Source organism: Ranitomeya imitator, chromosome 3 (genome assembly GCF_032444005.1).
Source record: "Ranitomeya imitator isolate aRanImi1 chromosome 3, aRanImi1.pri, whole genome shotgun sequence".
Classification (NCBI taxonomy): Eukaryota; Metazoa; Chordata; class Amphibia; order Anura; family Dendrobatidae; genus Ranitomeya; species Ranitomeya imitator.
The window spans coordinates 319,378,246-319,400,937 of record NC_091284.1 but is presented as its reverse complement, the minus strand read 5'-3'; the positions used below and the strand labels follow the sequence as shown (position 1 = coordinate 319,400,937).

The 22,692-nt window shown below is 45.9% G+C and overlaps 1 protein-coding gene across 7 annotated transcripts in view; it reads right to left on the bottom strand.

Moving 5' to 3' along the window:
* Positions 1-22,692, bottom strand: part of DCAF6 (DDB1 and CUL4 associated factor 6) — a 600,095-nt gene that overhangs the window by 109,099 nt on the left and 468,304 nt on the right. The window lies entirely within an intron of this gene.

Here is a 22,692-nt window from a genome sequence, read left to right as displayed (position 1 = left end):
ATGGATAAGATAGGTGACAAGCAGAATTACCTTGAGTGATAAACAGTTATGTCCATAAATATTGGACCAGTTCTTAGATAAGGAATATTTTATAGTCCTCTGATTGGGGGTCTGGTTCTGTTGTGATGACCCCACATGGTCTGAGGGGCAAATTTCTTAGTTGATGTAAAAGAAATAAATCCATGCAACACATTTATTCCTGCACGAAGACTGTCAAAGGTCATCATCAGCTTATATTCCCATATTCTTCTGTCTCTTTGAGATTTGAAGTTACCCTTTAATACAAGTAATTTCATGTCCATAATGTTATGATCCGGGAGACAGAAATGTATTGCCACAGGTAGATCCATTCTTTTTTCTCTTATTGTGTGGCCGTGTGTGAGAAAATTATCTTGTCCGTGGTCATTATAAATGGACAGGTTTTACATTTTTTCTGGTTGCAAGGAAGGGTACCTGCAGCTGTTGGAGAGGACAGGGAGCTTTTGACAATTATGCTTCTTAGATTTGGGGGCTGCCTAAAACACAGTAGTGGGGGGTCTGGAAAAATGGATTGTAAGAGGGCATCTTTTTGTAGTAAACGTTGTAATTTCCGTGCAGCTCCCCTTAGCACCTCCATATTAGGATTGTAGGTAACTACTAGAGGTACCCGGATATTTTCATCTTTAGCTTTGTAATGTAGCAGGTGATTCCTTGATATTCTGGTGGCTCTTGTAATCTTGTTTTCAATTGTTCTTGGATGGTAGCCCTGATTCAAAAAGGTCTTTCTTTTTTTTTTCCAAACTGTTTTTATTAAACATTTTCAATTAAACATTTTCAACATTAGTATATTAACATGCAAACATAGGTACAAGTAATTACCTCCCTCTTTCCGGTATTACAGAAGCCCATTATTAAAGACGGTAACTATTTTAGCGTTCCAATTTGCAAATTAAGGCAAAGTACCTCTCAATCAAGATAAACATAAGGCTAAAAACATAGAATTCAACATGGAAATACAATACGAGTGGACTACCACTCTGTAACTAGATAACCCCAAATGATGAGAGAGGGGAAGTTATAGCTAGAGAAAAAATGAAAAACAAAAAAGAGGGGGGAGGGGTCAACAAACAGACTAGGGAAAGTCGAAGGGAGGGAGGGGGGGGGGGTGGGACACACGGCTCCGCACTTCGCCCAATGTGTTATTTAGGAGACAACTCCGCTCACAAGGGTGTTCGGCCCGCTACCGCCTGTTCCAGAAACCATGTAGTTGTACAGAAGCATTGTTTGAGCCTCTGTTGTATATGCGTTGGAAGGATGGGTATAAGTGGCTGCCATAGTTCAAAAAAATTTTGGGTTTTTAGTTCCTTCTGAAGGGATGCTTCCACCCAATCCATCCTAAATAGGAAGGAGAGTTTGTCCAGGAAGATCCTCAGGGTGGGCACATTAGGTGCCAGCCAGGTTTGTAAAATCGTTTTCCGGGCCGAGGCCGAAATCATGTACAAGAATTTTCTACCATGAGTGGGGATCACAGCCCCTTCATTAGTAATGTACCCGAAAAGAGCCCAGGCTGGGGTGAGAGCTACTCTATATGGTGTATGCGTATGAGTAAATACAAGTATGCGTTGCCAAAATTGTTGGATTTGTGAGCAAGCCCATAAACAGTGGAACATGTCTGCCTCTCCACACCTGGAACAGATCGGACTCGGTATATTACCCATAAGAAAGTTGCGCCTTGGCGAGATATAGGATCTATGCATAATTTTCAACGCCATTTCCCAATAAGATATAAACGGTGTAAATTTAAGCGTGTTCCTCAACATTTGCAAAATCAGAGTAGGTGTCAATGACGGGTCACGGAGCTGCCACTTCATTATTCCTGTGGAATGTTCTTCCCTCTTGGTCTCAGTTCTTAGGAATGTATAGTAGTCTGACACAAGCCGTTTCGTCAGCTTGCATGTGGTAAGTTTGGTTATCAGCTTATCCTGCCAATCATTATCACTGAAGCCACAAGTAACACTCGTCACATAGCTCTGTAGTTGCATGAAGTGGAAAGGGTGTGTATTGATGAAATCAAATAAAAGTGTCGCCTGGTTGAAAGTAAGGACCTTTTTGGAATGTACATCCACTATGTCTCCCACCCTGCCCAGGCCTAATGTTTGCCAACCATGAAAAATGTGGTGTGCCTTCCCTGCCTGAAACCTAGAATTAGTACAAAACGTCTGTGCCAGTGACACCCGTGGCGATAGCCCCAACCCACGGCGTATGACAACCAAAGACCGCCAAATTGTTGTAAACAGAGGATTGGCTCTCAGCTCCTGGGGCATCAATGTATAAGGCTCATGTAATACGTTTACCAGTGACCTACCTCCCATTAGTGATGTTTCAACCGCTAGAGCTGAGTATATAGAGGTACCCTTCAACCAGTCTCGGAGAATTCGCATGTTTGCTGCCAGGTTATACAGCTTAATGTCTGGGAAATTCACTCCGCCACTGGTTCGGGTTTGTGTGAGGGTGTGGAATCCTATTCTGGGCCTCTTCCCTTGCCAAATAAATCTGCGAAACAAACGGTTAATATTATGTTCATCCACTTGTCTCAGATAAAATGGCAGGACATTAAATAGATATAATAATCGGGGAAATGAGATCATTTTTATCAAATTTGCCCGGCCTATGAAGGACAGGGTAAACTTTTCCCATGCTGTCAACTCGTCCTGTAATGAGGTGATGTATGTTTGCAGGTTAGTTTTGTAAAGTTTTGCCGGGTCTCTCGTGATCTGGACCCCCAGGTAAGTCAAGGAGTGAGTCTTCCAGTGCAAAGAGTGTTCCTGTGTCCAACGTGGTTCAGCAGGCCCAGAGAGCATCAATGCCTCAGACTTACCAACATTTATGGTGAAACCCACCAACGCCCCCTTCTGTTCTATTGTTCTAAGGAGCGGGCCCAGAGACTCCCGCGGGTTTGACAGGAAAATCAATAAGTCATCAGCAAAGGCCACAATCTTAATTTCTGTCGCCCCATATCGTATGCCCTGAAGACCTGTCCAGCCATGGAGATACTGTAAGAAAGGGTCCAAAGCCAGGTTGAACAATAAGGGTGATATCGGGCATCCCTGTCTCGCCCCTCTTTCCAAATTAATCCGGGGAGACATCAAGTTGTTCACCCAAAGCCTAGTAGTCGCGCCACGTTGAATATTCTGCAGAAATCCCAGAAAAGTCTCTCCAAAACCCCTGTAGCGCAATACTGTATTTAAAAATTTCCATGAGATCGAATCAAACGCTTTCTCCGCGTCAAGGCTGAGAAGCATTGTCCGGGGGTAGTTTTGTTGTTTGGCCATAACCGTAGCCGCCACCGCCAATCGGACCCCTAAGGTCGAGTGTCGCCCCCTCGTAAACCCCAACTGTGAGGGTGTCAATACCTGTGGCAGAAATACCTGCAGTCTATTCGCCAATATTTTAGCTAAAAGTTTGTAGTCAACATTCATTAGTGAAATAGGGCGAAAGGAGCTCACATCAAGGGGATCTTTATTTGGTTTGGGTATAAGAATTGTGTGGGCCTCATGAAAGCCCTCCACCACCTCCCCTTTAAGATAAATATCATTGAGTATATCCACTAGAATAGGGGTATTATACGGTTGCAAAAGCTTATAATATTCTATGGTCAGTCCATCAGGTCCCGGAGACTTATTATTATGGAAAGATTTAACCGTCGATTGCACCTCCTCAATGGTTATCGGGGCAGACAAGAAATCTCTCTGCTCTGCTGTCAGCTTTGTGGGCTCCACCGAGGAAATTAAGTCCCATGCACCCTGGGCGTCATACGGTCTCTCTTTATAAAGTGTGGTATAGTATGTTATAAACGCCTGTTGTATCTCAAGTGGCGAGGTGACTAGTCGGTTACTTTTGGGTTGTTGAATCTGCAGGATTGTGCGCTTGGAGGTATGCGGCTTAGTCAGACGGGCCAGTAAACTACCCGTCTTCCCCCCCCATCTATGGTAATGATTTTTTGTGAACTCTATATTCCTGGTTGCCTGGGTGATAGTAAAAGCATCTAGCAGTTGTTTGGCGGAGAAGTAATTTTGTTTATTAATGTCTGTAGGGTCTCTCAAGTACTCCTGGTGCATGGCTAGCAGGTCAGTGTGAAGAAGATTATACCTAGACCTCCTTTCCTTTTTTTGGTGTATCATGTATGAAATGATATGGCCTCTCATGACGGCCTTAGATGTGCGCCACATCAGTGAGGTATCCGAAGATGAGGACATGTTATCGTCCAAGAAGTTGTTCCAATGGACCTGGAGAAACCGCTTGAAATCCTCTGAGTCAACCAAATAGGATGGAAACCTCCAGGGCGCCGAAGAGCCCCTCGAAGGCTCCATCCTCAGTTGCAGTTTAATTGGTGCGTGGTCAGATATCATGATAGTCTCTATTGTGGTTTCTGATATCCTTTCGAATAGAGCCTCTGCTACTAAGAAGTAATCTATCCTAGAATGGGTATCATGGACCCTCGAGTAGAATGTGTAATCCCTTTCCGTGGTATGAAGCCCCCGCCACGGATCGCACAACCCAGCGCGCTGCATAATCTTTAAAATGATTAAAGTAGCTCGTTTGTCATGGGAAGCCGCGGAAGACCTGTCCAGGTGTGGAGCAAGGACAGCATTAAAGTCGCCGCCCACAATTAAATTATCTGTGCGCTTTGTCAGAATAAATTGATATAACTCTGAAAAGAAAGTAGTATTGGGATAATTTGGGGCGTAGATATTCAATAGTGTGTATACTGTGTTTCCAATTTGGATCGCAAGATATAAAAACCGTCCCTCCGTGTCTGAGTATTCATCAAGCAAGGTGTAAGGCAGAGAATTCCCCAACAAAATCGCCACTCCGCGCGACTTGGAAACAAACGGCGCTGAATAGCAATGCTGAATCCAAGGTGCTCTCAAAGTGTTATCATCCCCTTGCCTCCAGTGAGTCTCCTGCAAGAAGACCACATCAGGCTTCAGCCTCTTTAGGTGCGTAAGGACCCGTTTACGTTTAATCGGGGAATTCAGGCCCGCCACATTCCAGGATACAAAAGCGTATGGCTGTGTGTTAAGCGGTGTGTTACTCATCCTACCCCAGTCCTGGGCGTCTCAAAATGCTGAAAATCCTGCATCTGGATCCTGTGGTCCCTGTCCCAGCGAGCAGGAGCCTCCAGGAAGTCGGTAAGGCGTACGGAGTCGTGTGCTGGTGGGGAGGGGAAGGGGAGTCCACACAAGGGTAAAAACAGCATAAGAACAAACCTATGATAGAAAAACATCAATTATAACATATAAAAGCATTAATTTGAAGTCGTGAGCATACAGGGTAGAACATTGCAATAATCTCAAGCTAGGTGTTTAACACCCAATAACTTCTCCTAGCCAGTGTCCTCTTGGCGAATGAGCCTAGCCCCAGCCTCATCAGGATCTGTGTACACCGTAAAACGCCCATTTTCCAGCACTCTGAGTTTAGCAGGATATTGCAACTGGAATCTAATGTTGTGTTCCGCCAGATAGGAGCACACAGGCGTAAATAATTTTCTCTTGTCTGAGACCTGTTTTGAAAAGTCCTGAAAAATTAAAATCTTGAGACCTCGGACTGAGACATTGCGCTTTTGTCGATATGCTCTAAGGATTGCTTCCTTAGACACGTAGTGCAGGAATTTGGCTATTGCAGGTCTCGGTCTCTTGTTGTCTGCTGGCATGGTGTCCCCTATACGGTGAGCCCTTTCAAGCAGTGGGGGGTATTGTGGAAAGGAGAGTTCCAGAGCTGCGGGCAAGTCCTTGGTCAGGAAAAGAGTAAGGTCCTCTCCTCTGATGTTTTCTGGGATACCCACAAATCGTAGATTATTTCTTCGGTTGCGATTTTCCAGATCATCATTGTGCTCCCTCAGTTGCTTAATTTCCTCCTGTTGCTGTGCAAGCATCTGATTGAGCTCTGTGGTTGATGTTTCACATGTCTGGATGCGAGCCTCCAGGTTCCCCACTGTGTGCGATAGAGTCGTGACCTGCACCAGCACTGCTGTGATTGAGTCCCGTAATTCATCGAATTTCTTGTCAAACATGGGCATTAGGATACGTGAAACATCCAGAGCCAGAGTGTCAGCTTTGGTTTGCCCTGAGTTGTTCTGGGGGTGTACTTTAGCAGGTTGCCCACTTGAGGGCGAGCCTGTACCTGCATGTTTAGGAGGTGATGGAGCAGGCTCAGTCATTGCTTTTGTCTTGTCCTTACTGATAAGGTCTGTGGTCTTTTTTAGTGATTTGGGTGCCATGTTATACACAGGTACTGTAAGAAACCTTTCCATTAGATTAGCAATATCAAAAAAAATGAGGCTTATGTGGCGGCTTCGGAGAACTGTACGACCTTCTACCCCATGTCTCTACTCACGGGACTTCAAATCATTTAACAAAGGGCTACAAAACCTTCCATTGCGTGGATTATTACTGAGCTCGGAAGCACTTTCAGCTCCTTCTGGTGAGTCACATGCAGCCCTGTAACAGTCTCTGATCAGTGCAAGAAAGGCTGTGCAGCAACCAGTACCACAGGGGTTAACAGTTACTCTGTCAGACAGCGATCAAACAGCAGCCATGTAAGCAGCACGCCCCCAGCAGTAACTCCTGCAGAGATGAAGCTTATAATCACTCCTCTACACACAGCCCCCACCCCAGAGAATCTGCTCCATAGTGAGTCCTGTGCGTGTGATAATCTTATTTCACCCCAGCCACAGACTGATAGCTGATGCGTTAGGTGACTTTCAGGCAGAGGGGGTTAACACAGTCTTCACTGCCCTACACCAAGTAGCTCTCCTGTGAGAGGAGGGGGGGGAAGGGCCCCGTCTGTCCGTACACACTACCCCTGCACAAACCTCCAAGTGACTCTCTCCTTTGTGCCTCCTATAGGGTTAAGTCTTTGCTGGGGGAAGGAGGTGTTGCTGTCTCTCCGCGTGAGTCTGGGATCCCCGTAGAACAGACTCTCCCTCACTACAGTGATGGACGATGTAGGAGGGGGAGAGGTACAATGTGCTCACAGTTGCTGCAGCCCGTACAGTCCTCGGCAGGCACACAGCTCCAGGGAGAGGGCACTATCAGGCTCACTCCTACCTGCTTCCAACTGCCAGGTAGTGCAGCAGTTTATTCCGATGGTCGGGTCTTCCAGGCCCCTAAGATGGCGGTCGTCTGCACCCACGATGTCTACTGTCTGCTTTCGGGCTCTTCCAGCCCTGTCTTCCGGGATAAGCACACTGCTCCTGCTGCCTGATGGTAACCACAGTTCCTCAGCGTCTTCTCTCCCCTTTCTGTGGAGATGTGAAGCCAGATGGACATGGATTCTGGCACTGCATGCAGGAGCTCTGATAAGATGCGGCCATTCAGATGCCCCGCCTCCCGGAAGTCCAAAAAGGTCTTTCTGAGGTGACCAAGGTGTTCATCCCTATCCATTGGGTTGGAACATATACGATTGTATCTGATGGCTTGGCTGTAGACAATAGTTTTTTATGTGTTTTGGATGGAAACTGTCCCATTTAAAGTATGTTGGACAGTCGATTAGCTTCTATAAGGATGTCTCTATTTTATTGTTCTGCAGCTTAATGATGGTGTCCAAAAAGTTAATTTGAGTACAGGAGTAGTTGAGTGTCAAGTTGATGGTAGGATGAAATTGATTAAACTTCATGGAACGTCTTTAGCTGTGGCTCAGACTCCGTCCAGATGATTAAAATGTCATCAATGTAGCAGTAGTAGGCCAGAAGCCTGATGGGACATGAGGTCAAAAAATCACTTTCAAGCTTGGCCATGAAAAGATTTGCATACTGTGGAGCCATTTTACTTCCCATTGCTGTGCCAGTCTCCTATAGATAGATCTTGTTGTCAAATTCAAAGTAATTGTGGGTGAGGATGAATTTTTAAGTTTCACCACAGAATCCGCATCAGTCCCTACAGTCAGGACTACAAGTCACTTCTAATGTGGTGTACCTGGGGGCGTGGCCTAGCGAGCGATGTGAGCGGACGTGCGACGGATCTCTCTCCCCGCACCGCTCCTAAATCCTCACCCTTGAAGGCGCCGCCGAGCGCCGAAAACCGGGCGAAGTTGCTCCGCAGGACCCCTGGGCACGGAGGAGAGTGCCGGAGGCAGCGAAAGGAGAAGAGCGGTAATGCCGCGCAAAAGACAGTCAGCGCCCGCGGCTGGCGCGAAAATCCAAGATGGCGCCGTGGCAGAGGAGGAGGCGGCCAGAGCCAGCACCGCATACCGCCGGAGGCTTGAGGTAATCGCCCGGCTGGAGCGGTTTGCTCGGACAGAGGAGGGGGGTGCCCTGCTGCTGGGCCCTGAGGGGCCAGATGAGGAGGAAGTCCCGCAGAGACAGGAGAGAGGAGGGGATGACACCCTCAGTGTGGTGGAGGAGCGGCTTTCTCCAGGGAAGAGGCAGGAGATGCAAGAGACAACTAACATGTCACCCACCGCCAGTCCAGTGCAGGCTAAGGACTCTGAGGGTGCGCAGCAATCAAACGTGGGGGGACCTACACTGCAGGACATTTTCTCAGTCGTTATACACTGCAAATCTGCCCTGGCTGCGCTGAACCTAAGGGTAGACGATCTAACAGTTGAAATGAAGTCCCTTAATTCTGCTATGCGTAAAGTGGAGAAAAGAGTGGAGGTGGTGGAGGAGCGCGTGGGCAGTGTGGAAGATCAGACAAATGAACTGTTGAAAAGAGAAAAGAGATACATTCAGCGCATTGCAGAACTGGAATTTAAAACAGATGACCTGGAAAATCGTTCCCGTAGGAACAATCTAAGAATAATTGGGGTGCCGGAGAAGGTGGAGGGGAATAATCCTACGGAATACATTGAGGCATGGCTCAAAAACTCGGTGGGAGGAGCAGACCTTACCAACCACTTCTCCGTGGAGAGGGCCCATAGAGTCCCCACCCGGCCCCTGCCGCCTGGATCCCCCCCTCGAGCTCTGCTGGCAAAAATTTTGGACTATCGGGACCGGGAAACCCTACTAAGGAAGGCCAGGATCAATGACGGACTGAGCATAGACGGAAATCGGATCTCCATTTATCCGGACTACTCGGCATCGGTGCAGAAACTGAGAATGAGGTTCGGCGAGGTCAAGAGGCGGCTCCGAGACCTGGACCTAAAATATTCGATGTTATACCCGGCTAAGCTCAGGGTGGTGGCGCTGGACCGTGTTCATTTTTTCCAGAACCCGGAGGAGGCTATGCACTGGCTAGATACCAATACTAAGAAAATTGGCGTGGATCGGAGCCGATGAGACTGACGCTGAGACTTCGTCATTCATTTGTTTATACCCCCTGATGGTGATTTTTGAACTTGTCTTACAGAATGCACCCAAAAGTTTGAAATAGTGTGCTCGGCGGCGCAAAGAATATTTCATGTTGATAGCGGTGGGAGGGGGAGAGATGGACTGCAAGGGGCTCAGTTCTAGGTTGTATCAAGAGCTCTCAGTTCTCATACAGAGAAAGAAAGTTTGTACTAGTTGAATTCTATTGAGTTTTAGATGGGGAAGTTGGGAAAGGGGGATGGGAGGGGGTGGGGGGGTGTCGGGGGAGACCTGAAGGAGACTGCTCTAACTCATTGTTTTTTCTCTAGAAAATGGGAGGGGACGTTAATATTATAAGCTGGAATGTTAGGGGGTTAGCGGACGCCACTAAGCGCGCGGCAATATTTCAGTATCTTCTGAAACAGAGGCCCTCGGTGATCTGCCTGCAAGAAACCCACCTAGTGGAGGAAAAAGTTGATATATTACAGAAACGGTGGGTGCGCAAGGCGTATCATTCGACGTTCTCTAGTTACGCGAGGGGAGTGTCAGTCTTAATTCACACTAATACCCCATTTGAGGAAGTTGAGGTTAAAATTGATACGGATGGTCAATACGTTTTGTTAGTGTGTAAAATCCTTGACTGTTTAATGTGCATAGTATCATTGTATATACCTCCGCCATACTCTGGAAGGAAGATCCAGGACATATTGGAGGCTATAAGAGGTTGGGATGGGATCCCCCTTCTGGTGGTGGGTGATGTAAACAATATAGCAAATGACCACTGGGACAAGAGTAACCACGCATCACAGCGCAGGGACGGTAATGACACTCCCTTTGGTAACTATCTCAGAGAAATTGGTTGGATTGATTTATGGAGGGTCCGCAATCCCAATACATATTCCTATTCCTGTTACTCGACTACATACGGCTCGATGTCAAGAATTGATGTTGCCTTGGGTAACGATAGGATGAACGAACTGTTAAACGGGGTGGAATATAATCCCAGGATTTTATCAGACCATAGCCCAGTTCGGGTCTCTCTAAAGTTGTCAGGTCAGGTTGGATTAAGGAGGGCGGGTTGGAAAATTCACCCAGTCTGGCTACAAATTTTGGACATGGCAAAGGTGGGAGTAGAGATAGAGGAATTTTTCAAAATTAATGAAGGGAGCGCGGAATGCCATGTAGTGTGGGACACCATGAAAGCTTATTTAAGGGGAATTTTGTTTAGGGATATCTCAAGACATAAGACAAGGACCAAAGAGCGGGATCAGGGCGTTTTAGAGGAGTTGAAAGCAGCAGAGGCGGCATTGGGGGAACATCGTACCGGGGAATCTCAGAGTCGTATGAGGGCAGCTCAGCGGGAGGTCGATCAGTTATTTTTGAAAAAGGCGGAGAGGTTGAGGGCCTTCCAGAGAGAAACTTTCTACTCGGAGGGGGAGAAAGTGGGGCACTTGCTCTCGGTAGTGGCATCCGCGCAAAGAGACTCTTCACATGTTTACTCTATTAAGACGGAGGAGGGAACATTGGTTACTCAGGGGGAGCAGATCCTGGAAGTGTTCAGGAAATTTTATGGAAAATTATATACGTCCAGTGTGGAGAAGGGATCCGAGGATATGGAGAGGTACTTGGAAGAAATTGATATGCCCCGGTTGAGTAGAGAGGAGTGTGAATTATTGGAGGAACCGATTGGGGAGGAGGAACTGGGGGTGGCTTTGGCAGGTGTTGCGGGGGGTAAGGCCCCGGGAGCGGACGGCATTCCAGCTGAGGTTTATAAGACCTTGAAAGAAACTCTGTTGGCCAGGCTGGTGGGGGTGTACAATAGCTCGCTGGAAAGAGGGGAGTTGCCTTTGTCGATGAGAGAGGCTATAGTGGTGGTTATCCCTAAGGCTGATAAAGATCCACTGATGCCAGAATCCTATAGACCAATTTCACTATTGACTGCCGATATTAAGATTTTGGCAAAAGCCTTGGCAAATAGGTTGAGTAGGGTGATAGACAAATTGGTGCACCCTGACCAGTCAGGATTCATGCCTAACAAGTCAACGGCAATCAACCTGAGAAGGTTGTTCTTAAATTTACAAATCCCTTCAGATAATGCTGTCAAACGGGTTGTGGCATCTTTGGACGCCCACAAAGCCTTTGACTGTGTGGAGTGGAGTTATCTGTGGACAGTGTTGGAACGTTTGGGGTTTGGACCTAGGTTCATCTCATGGGTGCGGCTGCTGTATTCTTCCCCGGTGGCAAAGGTAAGGGTGAATGGCGTCCTCTCTGAGACTTTCTCTTTGTCTAGGGGGACTAGACAGGGCTGTCCTTTGTCCCCACTGCTTTTTGCCTTGGCGGTGGAACCCCTTGCTGCAAAAATTAGAGGTTCCCAGGAGGTGAGGGGATTTATGTACGGAGATTCGGAAGAGAAGGTAGCGCTATACGCAGATGATATTTTGCTCTTCTTGGAGGATTCGGGGGAGTCCCTGACAGGGGCGGAGGCCATTATTGAAGAATTTGGGAGCTACTCTGGCCTGAGAATCAATTGGGAAAAGTCCAATATGATGTTAGTGGATGGGGATTATGAGAATAGTGCTATGAGGGAATCTCATGCAAAGTTGAGGTTGGTGGATAAATTTAAATATTTGGGGATTCAGATTGCGTTGCCTCTGACGAGTTTTGAGGAACTAAATTTGGCGCCACTATTGCGGAAGATACGTATTAAGGTTCAGGCGTGGAAAAAGTTACACTTATCGGTCATTGGTAGAACAAATCTAATAAAGATGATTGTGATGCCGCAACTTCTCTACGTGCTGCACAACTCCCCTATATGGATATCGCAGAATAGATTTCGGAGGATTAGATCTCTATTTGGCGAGCTGATTTGGGGAGGGAAAAGTCCTAGATTTAAACAGGAAATCCTACAAAGACCAAAGACGGAGGGGGGAGTGGCACTGCCCAACCCATGGTTATATTTTTTGGCTTCACAATGTCAGCATTTTAGGGGATGGGGTGTGGAATCGGGTTGGGAGCGGACACCCTGTAGTCTGAGGAAACTGATTGGGTCAAGGGTACTAGTTGAGGGTTTGGAGGGTGGGCATTTCCGAGAGAAGGGGACTAAATTTTGCACTGTTAGGCTCATCCATAAGGTTTGGGACAAAGTTAAAGGAATTAGGGGTGTGAGGGCACTTACTAGGTTTTCGCCCATATGGAATAATTGTCTCTTGCAGGAGTTTAGACAGATGGAGGGATTCCATGTTTGGAAGGGAGCGGGAATTTCTCGGATAAGCCAAGTTTTGCACCAGGGTAGAATTAAGAATTTTGAAACACTACAGGAGGAATTTCAGTTGCCAAGCTCTGAATTGTACCAATACAACCGCATCTCTCATGCATATCGGGCACAATGTAAGAAGGGGCCTATGGAGATCCAGGTGGATCTAATGCTAGATTTTATCCTCATAGGGGAAGGCACGAAGGGGGTGATCTCAGGAATATATGAATTTCTTCTATTTTCCTTTTTAGAGGGGCACCCTATCAGAGCTAGAGCAAAGTGGGAGGCAGACCTGGGGGTGATTGACGGCGATCAGTGGGACTCAATATTGGAATACGTGCCCAGGATCTCGATGAGTGAGCCTGGGAGGCTGTCACAGCTGTTGGTCATTCATAGGGCTTATAGAACTCCGGACATGTTGTATAAAGCTGGTTTAAGACCTAACTCCGAATGCCCTAGGTGCTCGCAGTCCGAGGCGGGTATCCTCCATATGATGTGGCAGTGCCCCAGGTTATCCTCGTTTTGGATCGTGGTGCTAAATAAAGTGGGACTAACATACAAATGTTCGATACCACGGGATCCTTTGGTATGCATATTGGGTTACGTAGAGGAGATTGTAACTGATAACTCGTACAAAACAGTCATTGCAAGATTGCTGTTTATTGCTCGAAAGTTGATCGCTAAGTTTTGGATAAGGGTAGAGCCACCAACGAGAAGAGATTTCATGACACAAGTGGACTATATCGTGGCATTGGAGAAGAGCATTTATTCTAAAAGAAACAAGATGGACCTTTTCAACAAGTTGTGGAATCCTTGGCTCAAGTCGGCGTGATCTGGAGATTGTTTTCTAGTTTTTTGGGTACTCTGCCCCCGTGGGAGCAGTATTGACATGACACCTTCTTGTTCTTGGTTAAGGATAGACGTTTGGGAGGATCGGAGTGGTTTTTCTTGGGTCTCCGGGGATGGGGGGGAGGGGAGGGGAGGGAAGCTGGTTTGGGATTAAAAAGTTTATTGAAAATGCAGAGCATATGTATGTACTGTTTACAGTAATGTAATCTACTTATATTTTTCTTACTGTTTAATAAAAATATTTGATTAAAAAAAAAAAAAAAAATGTGGTGTACCTAATTATTTGTACTAAATGTCCAACTGGGGGTCTGTATATGGGGGAGACAGGGCAAAAGCTTGGAACAAGAATGAATTCTCATCTCCACACAATAAGAGAAAAAAGAATGGATCTATCTGTGGCAATACATTTTTGTCTCCCCAATCATAACATTATAGACATGAACTTACGTGTTTTAAAAGGTAACTTCAAATCTCAAAGAGACAGAAGAAAATGGGAATATAAACTGATGATGACCTTTGACAGTCTTAGTGGAGGAATGAATGTGTCGCATGGATTTATGTCTTTTTACATCAACTAAGGAACTAAGGAATTTGCCCCTCAGACCATGTAGGACCATCACAACAGAACCAGACCCCAATCAGAGGACAATAAAATATTCCTTATCTAAGAACTGGTCCAATATTTATGAACTGTTTATCACTCATGGTAATTCTGCTTCATGTCACCTGTCTTACCCATGTTTTTTTTTTCTCTGTGATGTGTTGTGCATAAGTATGTGATTCTCCAGAATTTCTTTTAGTCTATGCCTGATGAAGAGACCTGAGTAGTCTCGAAAGCTTGCAATTTGTTACCATCTTTTCAGTTAGCCATTAAAAAGGTATCAACAGAGGACTCACAATTCTAAATATTTTTCTATCCATAGGGTAGGCGATCAAGGTCAGATATTTGGTGGTCAAACTCCCACTACTCAGTTGACAGAAAGCCCATGTCCCCTTTAACGTTTGCCAAGAACAGCAGCTGTAGTCGGTATTCACTTGAATAGAATTTACCTGAAGTGAGTTGCAATACCAGGAATTACAACAAGCTGTATCAGATAATAATAATAATTTTATTTCTATAGCGCCAACATATTCAGCAGCACTTTACATTTTTGAGGGGACTTGTACAGACAATAGACATTACAGCATAACAATAAGCACAGATCAACAGATAAGCATAGATCAACAGATACAAAGCGTAATGAGGGCCCTGCTTGCAAGCTTACAATCTATGAGGAAATAGGGGAGACACAAAAGTTGGATGGTAACATTTGCATTCGATGTTCGGACGAGCTATAATGCAGGAAATCGGGTGTTCATATAATGCTGCGTGAACCGGTTATCAGCCAGAATATGTAAAAGTACAGACAGAGGGCTATTAAATGCATAAAGCGTATGAGAACATGATACGAGAAACCTGGTTATGGTAAAAATTTTGAATGGGCAACACAGGGATAGTTAGATTAATGAGTTGAGGTGGTAGGCCAGTCTAAAGAAATGCGTTTTTAGTGCACGTTTAATACTGTGGGTATTGGGGATTAGTCAAATTAACCTGGGTAGTGCATTCCAAAGAATTGGCGCAGCACGTGAAAAGTCTTGGAGCCGGGAGTGGGAGGTTCTGATTATTGAGGATGTTAACGTCAGGTCATTAGCAGAACGGAGGGCATGGGCAGGGTTGAGATGAGGGGGGAGATGTAGGGTGGTGCTGAGCCATGGAGTGCTTTGTGGGTGAGGGTAATAAGTTTATACTGAATTCTAGAGTGGATGGGTAACCAGTGTCTGGCACAAAGTAGAGGCATCGGTGTAACAGTTGGTGAGGAATATGATCCTGGCTGTAGCATTCAAGAAAGATTGGAGAGGGGCGAGTTTGATAAGAGGGAGACCGGTTAGTAGAGCATTACAATAGTCCAGGCGAGAATGAATAAGAGAAACAGTAAGACTTTTTGCAGAGTCGAATCTAAGAAAGGGTCGAATTCTAGAAATGTTTTTGAGGTGCAAATGACAAGAGCAAGCCAGTGATTGGATGTGGGGGGGTGAATGAAACATCTGAATCAAGTATGACCCTAAGACAGCAGGCGTGTTGCTGGGGAGTAATGGTAGAACCACACACGGAAATGGCAATGTCAGGCATAGGTAGGTTAGTAGAAAGAGGAAACACAAGGAGTTCAGTTTTTGACAGGTTCACTTTTATACAGAGGGAGGACATGATGTTGAAGACAGCGGTAAGACCATGTTTTCTAAAAAGGCAGGTGTGATGTCAGGGGAGGAGGTGTATAATTGGGTGTCAACAGCATAGAGATGGTGCTGGAAACCAAATCTACTGATTGTTTGGCCAGTAGGGGCAGTATGCAAAGAGAAGAGGAGGGGGCCTAGGACTTATCCTTGAGGAATCCCAACAGTAAGGGGAAGATGAGAGGAGGAACCTGCAAAAGATACAGTGAAGGAGTGGTTGGAGAGATAGGAGGAGAAACAGGAGAGAATGGTGTCCTTGAGGTCAAAGGAGTGGAGCATAGTGAGGAGGAGCTAATGATCCACAGGATCGAAACCTGCAGAGAGATCTAGGAGAATTAGCATGGATTAGTGACCATTAGATTTAGCTGTTAGTAGATCATTAGAGACTTTAGTGAGGGCATTTTCAGTAGAGTGTTAAGAGTGGAAACCGTATTGAAGATGGTCGAGAAGAGTTATCTAAGAGATAGCGGATAAGACGGGAGTGGACCAGGCGTTTGAGGAGTTTAGAGATGAAGGGAAAATTAGAGACAGGTCTATAGTTAGCGGCACAGTTTTGGTCCAGGGATGGCTTTTTAAGTAATGGATGTATGATGGCATGCTTTGACGAGGAGCGAAAGATACCGGAAGACAGAAGAGAGAGAGGTTGAATATTTTTGTTAGGTGAGTGGTGACAGCAGGGGAAAGGGACTGTACGATATATGACGGAATAGGGTCACTGGCTCAAGTAGTAGGGCGAAAAAATGCAAGAAGCCTGATCACTTCTTCTTCTGTGACTGGTTCAAAATCAGAGAGTGAGCTGGATGCAGTGGGGGAGGGAGGACAGTGCATGGTAGAAGGTGATTGGGAGAACATTTCATGTCAGATATGGTCAATTTTTTCTTTAAAATAATTGGCCAAGTTGTCAGCGTGGAGATCCGTGGTTGGGGCCTGCACTCTTGGGTTGAGTAGGGAATGAAAAGTGTCAAAGAGACATTTTGGGTTATTGGATAGTGAGGTGATTAGGGTATTGAAAAAGGTTTGTTTGGCGAGGTGAAGGGCAGTGTCGTATATTTTAAGCATAAACTTATAATAAATGAAATCTTCGGGTAGGTTGGATTTTCTCTACAGGCATTTGGCGCACCTGGAGCACCGCCATAGGAGACGTGTTAGCAGCGTATGTCAGGTTTGTCGCCATCTGTGCTGAGTTGTTCTATGTATAGGAGGTGCAGCTTCATCCAGGGCACTTGGCAGTGTTTCATTATGTGCACACGTTACAGTACCACGTGAACCTATGGAAAACCAAATCCGCAGTGCACATGCTGCGGAAAATTCTGCGGTATATTTTCCCCAGCATGTCAATTCTTTGTGCGGATTCCACAACGTTTTACACCTATTCCTTAATAGGAATCCGCAAGTGTAAAAACACAGGCGAATTCCGCACAAAATCCGCAGTTAATTTGCCGGTAAAACGCAGAGCGTTTTACCTGTGGATTTTTCAGAATCCGCGTGAAAAAAATCTGCAAACGAATCCGCAACGTGTGCACATACTCTAATGTTTCAGTGCAGAATCAGGACATGAGAGGGAGGAGATAGGGGTCAATGATGACAGCGAGTCCTTCATAAGCTTCTGGGTGTTAATGGCCTGAATATTTCTATAAGTATGGAAAGTGGGGGTGACCTGAGCGGGATGGCAGTTCTTGATAGAGAATGAAAGAAGGTTGTGGTCAGAGAGTGGGAGAGGGGAGTTTGTAAAATCATCCACTGAGCAAAGGTGGGAGAAGACCAAATTGAGAGTTTCCATCTTCATGCGTAGGAGAGTTAGTAAGCTGCGAAAGGCCGAAGAAGGAGGTTAGAGATAAAAGGTGAGTAGCAGATGGGGAGAGGGGAAAAGAAAAGAAACACAATGAAGGCTATACAGCACCTTTGGTCCGCTGATAAAAAAAAAAAGGTGGAAAGAAAGTGTTTTGTGTATTAACCCATATCAATGCAATGCAACATTATATAAATACACACGCGCACTATAAATAATATGCACCATACAGTGCAAAAGTTTTATGGAGGTGTAGAAAATACTGAAAATGAGAATGCTTTAAAAATAGAAGCATTAATAGATAATTTTTTTAATAATTAACATGCAAAGTTAATTCCAAACCATATTTGGTGTGACCACACTTTGCCTCCAAAGCAACAATAAATCTTAGTACACTTGCACAAAAGTCATGGCTTTTGTAGAAGTATAGTCAGGTGTCATGGTTAAAAAGGTTATGTCTTGTACTCTTAAGGGTTAATGTTCTTAGCCTCTCTTTCAAGATGGGAGGGCTATTTATACTCGCTCCTAACCTGGTATCCTTGTCAGCTATAGGTTTTCTGCAGTCTGTATGCTTGACTTCTGTAGTGTGTGCTGGCTTGCTTTTGTCTTGCTGTTACCTGCTTTATTCGCTTTCCTGGATTACTGACCTCTGGCTTGGCTTCTGACTATTCTCTGACTCTCCCTGTTGATATCTTGAAATCTCCTGGCTTCCATCTCGGCTTGTTTCACTATTCTTTCATGCTTGTTCCTTCTCTGTTTCCCCGGCGTCTGGCTCTGCCCCCTGACCGCCTCCCACTCTGTCACATGATCGTAGGTCCTTCTGCTTTATCTGGTCACCCTGTCTCATGTTAAAGGTCCTGTTGGTGTTCATGTAAGTTACCCGGTTTCTGGTTCAGCTCCGTTGCTGCTGGGTGCAGTTTCCCCTGCAGCATTTATACCCGGGCATTGTGACATCAGGTCTTTGAGTAACTAATTACATGAAACAGGTGATTATGATCATCATTTTCATATTCAGGTGAAACACAGTCATTAATTGGAAGCTGCAAGAAGCTTAAAGGGACACTGTCACCTGAATTTGGAGGGAACAATCTTCAGCCATGGAGGCGGGGTTTTGGGGTTTTTGATTCACCCTTTCCTTACCCGCTGGCTGCATGCTGGCTGCAATATTGGATTGAAGTTCATTCTCTGTCCTCCATAGTACACGCCTGCGCAAGGCAAGATTGCCTTGTGCAGGCATGTAACACGGAGGACAGAGAATGAACTTCAATCCAATATTGCAGCCAGCATGCAGCCAGCGGGTAAGGAAAGGGTGAATCAAAAACCCCAAAACCCCGCCTCCATGGCTGAAGATTGTTCCCTCCAAATTCAGGTGACAGTGTCCCTTTAAATATAGGTGAGTAACACCCAAACTCTGCTACAAAGGTGAGGTTCAGGAAGACAGTATAATTTCACAGGTCATATAACATGCAACACCAATAAGGTGAAAAATGCAAGCCATTAAAATCATTATACGTTTTTATTTAATATTTACACAGACAATATTAAAGGGAGTGTCGCAGTTTTGGCCGATAAAAAATATGGCCACTGCCTTTCAGGGTTTATCTACAGAATTCTATAATGTTGTAGATAAGTCCCTGGTCTGACATGAAAGATAAGAAAAATAAGTTTTATTATACTCACCCAGAAGCTGGGAAAGGTCAGAGAGACCCAGCGCATGCTCACTGCAGTACTTTACTCTGCCCTCAACAGGACAGAAAAGTAAGCCTGCGCAGGAGCGCGAGGCCGGGGAACAATGAAGCAACAGGAGGGGGGCATCGCTAAATGGGAGGCTCCGGACCCAGACCTGCGACACCCATCAGACCACCCCGCAATGGACTGCTCGTCTTATCTTTCAGGTCAGACCGGGGACTTATCTACAGCATTATAGAATGCTGTAGATAAGCCCTGAAAGGCAGGGGCCATATCTTATATCGACCAAAACTGCTGACAGGTTCGCTTTAAAAATCATGAAATATGAAAAATGAGACACCATAGATAAAACTAAAAACACAGGGGGCACCTACTGAGAAATTAATTTATATTAGGATTCTTGTTGCAATATATGTAAGTTAGGAGTATATCTAAGTGTTGGTAGAGAAAAAAGTGTAAGTAAATTATATAGGAAGTAAGGTAATCGATAGTGCTAAATCTGAGTAAGCCTCCTGTATAAAGTTAAATACGAAAGTGAAGTCAGAGCTCACAGAGCATTATAAATACCCACATATCTTCAAAACAGCAGCAAGGTAATTAGGGAGTCACATCACACCTTCTTGGTGTAATTGCTTGTTAATCAATTTAAAGGGAACCTGTCAGCAGGATTGTGCACGGTAACCTACACACAGTGTCAGGTCGGCGCCGTTATACTGAATAAAATGATACCTTGGTTGGTGAAATCCGTCTTGTGGTTGTTTTAAATCTTTATTTTCAGTTTTGTGCTAATGAGATTCTTGTGCCCTAAGGCGGGGCTGGGGTATGTGGTGCTCCGATTATATATTCACTAGATGGAGGTCCTTTCGCATCGGGAGGGCGGTAATGTCACGATGGGAGCAGGCTTTGCAGCATTGAGAATCTCTCCCCCCATGTGCTCACCCACCTATCCACTCTCTCTTTCCGCATGCACTGACTTCTCCCGTCTGTGCTCTCCTCTTTGACCTGTCTACCCCATGTGCTATCCCTTTTGTATGCGGTCTTTCTCCTTCCTGTGCTGTGTTCTCCCCTCATGTGCTGTCCCATTTGAGCTGTCTCACTCCTGTCCGCTGATCTCTCACCATTGTGCGCTCTCTCTCTCCCCCATCTGCTGTCTTCTCTCATGTCATCTCTTCTTTGACCTGTGTACCCCATGTGCACGTACATGGTCAGACACAGACAATTTTTAAAATGAACTTTCGTTCATGGGAAAACCCCTTTAATGTGGCTGGCTTCTTCTGCTTGTAGACACGTCGTGTATCTGCTGCCGGGATAAGCCGAATGATTCACTGAGCTTGCGGGGAATTCACGCAGTCGCAGTAAATCAGGCCGCCGCCAACACATTAAAACTGCACATGCGCTCCTCCTGTCCAAAGATGGCGGCGGTCAGTGAATCATTCGGCTGATCTCGGCGGCGGCGTGTTCACAACGGTGTTCCGCTGGTGGTACAACCGCGCAAGAGGCTGCGTAGTATGTGTGTGGTGTGTACAGCGTATACAGTGTGCAAGTGGTGCGTACGGCATATAGTGTGTGTTTGTGTGTGTGGTGCGTACAGCGTGTACAGTGTGTGTGTGTGTTTGGTTCGACGGTGTTCCGCTGGTAGTACCGCGCAAGAGGCTGCGTTCTATGTGTGTGGTGTGTACAGCGTATACAGTGTGTGTGTGGTGCGTACGGCGTATACAGTGTGTGTTTGGTAGGACGGTGGTACCGTGCAAGAGGCTGCGTACAGTGTGTGTGTGGTGCGTACGGCATATAGTGTGTGTGTGTGGTGCGTACAGCATATACAGTGTGTGTGTGTGTTTGGTACGACAGTGTTCCACTGGTGGTACCGCGCAAGAGGCTGGTACCACCAGCAGTTTCCATATTGAGACACCCATCACTTGGGTGTCCTAATATGGCGGTTGCTGAACGTCCGCCGCTTGGAATTATGGGATCCGGACACATCTGGACGTTACAGGATGTGAAGACATTACAAGGTAAGTATATATTAAGATAATGCAGACTGATCACAGGCCACTAATCCCTCACTGACCTGCCCCCTAGCTTGCATAATGAGTACCTGTACATACTGAAGAAAAAGACCCTTCTGCAGGCGGCGCCAGCTGTGGAACCTGTGCTGCAGCATAATAGCATGTTTAATGTCCCAATACTAAATGTGGTTGATGTTATTCAAATAGTGAAAAAATAAACAAATTTTAAAATGGCGTCCGCCTACCTGCACAGTAGCAGCTATTGGTGTATAATAGAGATAAACCGATAGCTACTATTGCACTGGCGCCTGCAGCGCCATCTTGCTGGAGAAGAAAAAAAAAATTCCTCCAAGATGGCGTTGTCCGCGCAGTATTGCAGCTATTGGATCACCTATATACACCGATAGCTGCTACTGTGCAGGCAGGCCAGCGCCATTTTAAAATTGATTTTCTTTTTACCACCTGAATAACATCAACCACATTTATTATTGGGACAGTAAACATGCGATTACGTTGCAGAGCAGGTAACATGGCTGGCGCCCGCCTGCAAGTTTTTTCTTCAGTACATACAGATATTCATAATGCAAACTAGGGAGCAGGTCAGTGAGGGGTCAGTGACCTGTCAGCAGTCTGTATTATGAATATATAATCAGAGCATCACATGAAGAACCCCTCCCCCACAGGCCGACCTGGGGCACAAATCATTAACTCAAAACTCAAAATAAAGATTAAAAAAAAAACCTCAAGACGGATTTAATCATTCAAAAAATCATTTTAATCAGTGTAACAGCACCAACTTGACACTGCGTGTAGGTTACTGTGCGCAATCCTGCTGACAGGTTCCCTTTAAACCCTTTCTGACATCTGACGTACTATCCCGTCGAGGTGGGGCGGGCCCGCATGACCACCGATGGGATAGTACGTCATACGCGATCGGCCGCGCTCACGGGGGGAGCGCGGCCGATCGCAGCTGGGTGTCAGCTGCCTATCGCAGCTGACATCCGGCACTATGTGCCAGGAGCGGTCACTGACCGCCCCCGGCACATTAACCCCCGGCACACCGCGATCAAACATGATCGCGGTGTGCCGGCGGTGCAGGGAAGCATCGCGCAGGGAGGGAACTCCCTGCGGGCTTCCCTGAGACCTCCGCAGCAACGCGATGTGATCAATGCGATGTGATCGCGTTGATGCGAGGGTCTCCTTACCTCCCTCCCTGCAGCAGGCGAGGAGGGAGGTGGCTTACCAAGTGCCTTTTCAGAGCAGGCACTTGGTAAGCCTGCAGTGCTCTAACTCAGATCGCTGATCTGACAGAGTGCTGTGCAATCTGTCAGATCAACGATCTGTGATGTCCCTCCCTGGGACAAAGTAATAAAGTAAAAAAATTTTTTCCAAATGTGTAAAAAAAAATCCTAAATAATGAAAAAAAATATATATATTATTCCCATAAATACATTTCTTTATCTAAATAAAAAAAATAAAATAATAAAAGTACACAATTAGTATCGCCGCGTCCGTAACGACCCGACCTATAAAACTGGCCCACTAGTTAACCCCTTCAGTAAACACCGTA